Source organism: Stegostoma tigrinum, chromosome 3, assembly GCF_030684315.1.
Source record: "Stegostoma tigrinum isolate sSteTig4 chromosome 3, sSteTig4.hap1, whole genome shotgun sequence".
NCBI classification, from domain to species: Eukaryota; Metazoa; Chordata; class Chondrichthyes; order Orectolobiformes; family Stegostomatidae; genus Stegostoma; species Stegostoma tigrinum.
In genome coordinates, this window is record NC_081356.1 from 68672923 (window position 1) to 68679592 (window position 6670).

The following is a 6670-nucleotide window of genomic DNA, read 5'->3' on the forward strand; positions in this document are numbered from 1 at the left end:
CTCAGCGAGCAAACTCACATCCAGAACCTCAACCTGAGTGACAAATCTTCTCAACTCGCTAAACTTCTCTTGTCTTAAGTCTAACCCATTTCTCTACAAAACAGCTGTTTAAAATAAACTTAATGTACCTTCTGTTTGTTCAAACTGGCAATTATAGGCTGTTGTATCTGCAGCATGTTGTGAACATGTTTGATAATGATTCTCAAATGTAAATCCAAATAGATGGACACTCTCTCTAGGAGGCTGCCTGGTTTATTGGTTCATGGGCAAGTTAACTTTCATCAGGGCCATGAAAGTTGGCTAACATGTTGGGATAGTCATGTCTGCATCTGTTTCCAAGTTTTTTTTTTAAATAAAGCCTTCAGTTCATAAATTCCAGATATATTCATTCAAAGGTCACTTTGTACAATGAATGCAATATTTGTTGATATTGTGGAAAATTGCAATTCATTGTGTAAATGAAGCTAGAGTCTTACAGTTTACACTGCTTCCATAACATTAAACCACTTACAATATCATTGAAGCTTAATTAGTGACCTGTAGCAAGCCCATATTCAATCCTTTTGGGAACAAGGGAAAGCTAAACTGAAACCTACAAATTCCTTTCCTGTCCTTAGTGTTTGGAAGTTGGATGTGGTTTGACTATTAGCATGTAATTTGAGGACTTGATTTGTTCATGAGATGTAGATGTTGCTGGCTGGCCAGTGTTAATTGCCCATCCCTAGCTGTCCAGGAGGAGGTGGTGGTGGTAAGCTGCCTCCTTTTTGAATGGTTGCATCCGATTGCTTAGGATTGACCTACAATCATGTTTGGAAGGGAATTTCAGAATTTTGACTCCATAACAGTGAAGGAGTTGCAATTGTATTTCCAACTCAGGATGATTAGTGGCTTAGCCAACTTGCATGTGTTGTGCTTCCCTATAATAAATTGTGGGTTTAAAATAGAATGATTTCACCCAAAAGACAATACACCCTCTGCTCTCCTCCAAAAATGAATTTTGAGCAGCTTTACAAGCTGTGGCTGGGGAAATTATCTTGTCTAGCTTTTGGTGGAAAGTAAGACTGGAGGTGGTGTTTGACTTTCACAGAATGGGCTGAAGGGCCTTTTTGTGCCATAAGGCTATCTCTGGGTGCAGTGAAGATGCTTCTTTACTTGTGTTGGGTTGCTGTAGATTTTGGGAGCCTTTAAAATATTCATACACAATGTTTCCTCCAGAATCTAGACTTCTCTGCAACTGCTGTGGCTTGCACACTACAAATTACCCAACTTTTTCTATGTCTTCAAAGCTTTATTTTTAGTTTTCAGGTGCAGGGCCAATACTGTTCCACCTGGAATGACCTGACTCAAAGTCATTGATGGATTAGCTTCTCACAATTGAGGATGAATTGGTGTTTTAGTCTCATGGGAGACACGTGTTATTGGCTGAACCAAAATGGACTGCCCCTAGTCAAAAGTGGTGAGCTACCACCTAGAATTAATACAGTCCATGTGCTGTAGGTAGACCTGTAATGTCACTTCAGGAGCCTCCAGGATTTTGACCCAGTGGCCTTTAAAGGAATGATGTTTGGTCAGGCTGGTGAGTGAGTGGCTTGGAGGGAAAACTGCAAGTAGTGTCTCTGTATCTGGCTCATGCCAACCAGATATCCTAAATTAATCTAGTCCCACTTGCCAATATTTGAGACCTAATCTCTGAACCTCTTCTATTCATGTACCCATCCAAATGCCTTTTTAAATGTTGTAGCTGTACCAGCCTGGAGCGCCAAACTTATTCAATACACTATTTTCAGGAGGAGAGCGAGAGAGTGTTCCAGGAGGTTGCCGGTAAGGTTTTTCCCCACTTTAAAAAGCTTACCTCGAGCAGGATGCGGTCTTCGTTTATTTGGGCAGTGGCCGAACCCAAGACACTACACGTGTAATGTCTCCCACCCACACCCCTCTAACAAAAAAAAACTTTGTGTAGATAAGGTAAGGCTTTCTATTTCACATCTCTTGATATAGATCATGTGATTTGCCAAAAACTTTTTCACCTTTTTCATTTATCTAAGCTTAACAATGTCAGATCTCACCTGTGTGCTGCTCTAGCTCAACGTGGGAGCTCAGGAACACGGCTGATGTCCCTGACTCCTCCATGTGCAGGAAGTGTCCAGCTGCAGCTCTTGTTAGACTGCATGACTGCTCTGGAGCTGCAGATGGACTCACTTTTTGGAGCATACATGATGCTGAGGGGGTTGTGGATAGCACTTTTTTTAAGCAAGTTGGTCACACCACAGATCAGGATTGCTGAGGGAGAAAGGGAGTGGATGACCGAAAGGCAGAGGAAGAGCAGGAAGGCAGTGCAGGTGTCCCCTGCAGTCATCTCCCTCCAAAACAGGTATTCCGTTTTGGATACTGTTGGGGGAGATGGCTCACCAGGGGAAGGCAGCAGTAGCCAGGTTTATGGCAGTGTGGCTGGCTCTGCTGTACAGAAAGGTGGGAAAAAGAAGGGAAGGGCAATAGTCATTGGGGATTCAATTGTAAGGGGAGTAGATAGGCAGGTTCTGCAGTCAAAAACGAGACTCCCAAATGGTATGTTGCCTCCCAGGTGCACGGGTCAGGGATGTCTCAGATCGGCTGCAGAACATTCTGAAGGGGGAGGGTGAACAGCCAGTTGTTTGTGGTGCCTATATGTAGCAATGATAGGTAGAAAACAGGATGAGGTCCTTCAAGCAGAATTTAGGGAGTTAGGAGCCAAGTTTTTAAAAAGTAGGACCTCCAAAGGTCGTAATCTCAGGATTGCTACCAGTGCCACGTGCTAGTCAGTGCAGAAATCAAAGAATAGCCAGGATGAATGCGTGGCTTGAGAGATGGTGCAGGAGGGAGGGGTTCAGATTTTTCAGACATTGGAACAGGTTCTGGGGAAAGTGGGACTATTACAAATTGGATGGTCTACACCTGGGCTGGACTGGAACCAATGTCCTTGTGGATGCTTTTGCTAATGCTGTGGGAGAGGGGTTAAACTAATGTGGCAGGGGGATGGGAACCAAATATTGGACAGAAGTAGCTTTTTTAAAAAAAAAAAGCCTGTAGGGAGCTAGATAATGGAGTCAGTGTGACTAAAGGGAATAGGAGTCAGGGAGCAGATGAACACAAAGGGACAGGTGGTCTGAGGTGCATTTGTTTTAATGCAAGAAGTGTAGTAGACGAGGCAGATGAGCTTACGGCTTGGATCAGCACCTGGAAGTATGTTGTTGCTATTACTGAGACTTGGTTGAGGGAAGGGCATCACTGGCAACTAGTCCCAGGATATCGCTGCTTCAAGCAGGATAGAAAGGGAGGTAAAAGGGGTGGAGGAGTTGCAGTACTGGTCAAAGACGATATCACAGCTGTACTGAAGGAGGGCCCCATGGAGGATTCAAGCAGTGAGGCAATATAGGTACAACTCAAATAGGAAGGGTGCAGTAACAATGTTGGAGCTGTACTATAGGCCTCCCAACAGCAAGCATGAGAGAGAGGTACAAATATGTAAACAGATAATGGAAAAGTGTAGGAGAAACAGGCTGGTGGTGATGGGAGATTTTAATTTTCCCAACATTGACAGGGATTCACTCAGTGTTAGGGGTCAAGATGGAGCAGAATTTGTAAGGTGTCCAGGAGGGTTTTCTAGAGCAATATGTATGTAGCCCAACTCAGGAAGGGGCCATACTGGGCCTGGTGTTGGGAATGAACCCAGCCAGGTGTTGAAATTACAATAGGGGACTACTTATGGAATTCTGGTCACTATTTCTAAAGTTTTACAAGACTCATGGACAAGGATGGGAGTGGCCAAAAGGAAGAGTTCTAAACTGGGGGAAGGCCAACTGTACCAAGGTTTGGCAGCATCTGGGGAATGTAGTTTAGGAGAAACTGTTTTGAAGGTAAATCCACATTTGATATGTGGGAGGCTTTTGAAGAGAGGTTGACTAGCGTGCAGGAGAGACATTTTCCTGTGAAAATGAGGAATAGAAAAGGCAAGATTAGGGAACCATGGAAGACAGGTGAAATTGTGAGACTAACCAAGAGGGAAAAGGAAGAATAGATGAGGTGTAGACGACTGAAGACAAAGCTTTGCAAGAATATCGGGAATGTAGAGCGAATCTGAAATGAGGGATTAAGAGGACATGAGATATTGCTGGTAAACATGGTTTAAGGAAAATTCCAAAGCCTTTTATGCATATATAAAGAGCAAGAGGGTAACTAGGGAAAAAGGATTGGCCCACTAAGGACAAAGAAGGAAAGTTTATGTGCTGAGTCAGAGAACATGGGTGACATTCTTAACGAGTACTTTGCATCGGTATTCACCAAGGAGAGGGACATGACAGATGTTAAGGATAGATGTTTGCTTACTCTAGGTCAAGTTGACATAAGGAAGGAGGAAGTGTTGGGTATCCTAAAAGATATTAGGGTGGACAAGTCCCCTGGTCCGGATGGGATCTATCTCAGGCTGTTGAGGGAAGCAAGAGGAAATAGCCGGGGCCTTAACAGATATCTTTGCAGCATCCTTAGACACGGGTGAGGTCCCAGAGCACTGGAGATTTGCTACTGTTGTCCCCTTGTTTAAGAAGGGTAACAAGGATAATCCAGGTAATTATTGACCAGTGAACCTAATGTCAATGATTGGGAAGATACTGAGGGATAGGATCTATTCCCATTTGGAAGAAAATGGGCTTATCAGTGATAAGCAGCATGGTTTTGTGCAGGGAAGCTCATGTCTTACCGACTTAATAGAATTCTTTGAGGACGTGACAAAGTTGATTGAGGGAAAGGCTGTAGATGTCATATACATGGACTTCAGTAAGGCATTTGATAAGGTTCCCCTTGGCAGGCTGATGGAGAAATTGAAGTCACATGGGGTCCAGGGTGTGCTAGCTAGATGGATTTTAAAAACTGGCTAGGCAACTGGAGACGGTGGTAGTGGGTTTCTCAAATTGGAGGCCTGTGACTGGTGGTGGTCCACAGGGATCTGTGCTGGGACCACTTTGTGATATATGTAAATGATTGAGAGGAAGGTGTAAGTGGTCTGATCAAGTTTGCAGATGACACGAAGATTGGTGCAATAGCAGATAGTGAAGGGGACTGGCAGAGATTACAGCAGAATATAGATAGATTGGAGAGTTGGGCAGATAAATGGCAGATGGAGTTCAATCTGTGCGAGGTGATGCATTTTGGAAGACCTAATTCAAGGGCGAACTATACAGTAAATGGAAAAGTCCTGGGGAAAATTGATTTACAGAGAGATCTGGGTGTTCAGGTCCATTGTTCCCTGAAGGTGACAATGCAGGTCAATAGGGTGGTCAAGAAGGCATATGGCATGCTTTCATTCATCGGATGGTGTATTGAGTAAAAGAGTTGGCAGGTCATGTTACAGTTCTAGAAGACTTTGGTTTGGCCACATTTTAGAGTACTGTGTACAGTTCTGGTTGCCACATTAACAAAAGGATGTGGATGCTTTGGAGAGGGTGCAGAGGAGATTCACCAGGATGTTGCCTGGTATGGAGGGCGCTAGCTATGAAGAGAGGTTGAGTAGATTAGGATTATTTTTATTAGAAAAATGGAGTTTGGGGGGGGGGGGAGACCTGATTTTGAGGTGTACAAAATGATGAGGGGTATAGACAGGGTGGATAGCAAGAAGCACCCCCCCCCCCTCCCCCTCCCCCTCCCGGAGTGGGGGGGTCTCAATTACTAGGTCATGAATTCAAAGTGAGAGGAGGAAAGTTTTTAAGGTAGATATGCGTCTTTACGCAGAGGGTGGTGGGTGCCTGGAATGTGTTGCCAGCGTAGGTGGTAGATGCAGACATCTTAGCGTCTTGTAAGATATATCTGGACAGGTACATGGATGGGCAGGGAGTAAACAGACACAGACCCTTAGAAAATAGATGACAGGTTAGATAGAGGATCTCGATCAGCACAGGCTTGGGCTGAAGGGCCCGTTCCTGTGGTGTAATTTTCTTTCTTTTGTTCTTTTCTACTACACTCTCTATCCTCTGCATGGAAAACGTTATCCGGTGGCTGTTAAATCTTCTTCCCCCCCCCCCCGTGCCACACACGCACACACGCACACACGCCATGCTTTAATGTCTAGTTCTGGACAGCTCCATCCCAGAGAAAAGACCTTGGCTATTTACGTGATCCATGCCCCTTATGATTTTATAAACCTCTTGAGATCACCTGTCAGTTTCCAACACTCCAGGGGGAAAATAGCCCTAGCCCATTCAGCCTCTCCCTATAGCTCAGACCCTCCAACCCTGGCAACATCCTTAACCTTTTCGGAACCCTTTCAACTTTCAGATCGAAATATGGCCTAACCTATGTCCATTTCAGCTGCAACATGATTTCCCAACTACTATAATCAATGCATTGATCAATAAAGGCAACCACATGCTGCCTTCACTATCCTATCAACCTATGTCTCCACTTTCAAGGAACAATGAACTTACACTCCAAGGTCTCTTTGTTCAAGAACCTACCATTAAGTCCTGTCCTGATTTTTTTTTTTTTTCTTTCCTTTCCGAAATACAGCATCTCATTTATCTTGATTTTAAACTCCATCTGCCACTCAGCCTATTGGCCCATCTGATGAAGATCCCATTGCACTGAGGTAACCTCCTTTGCTCTCCACTACACCTCCAAATTTGGCATCATCTGCAAATTACTA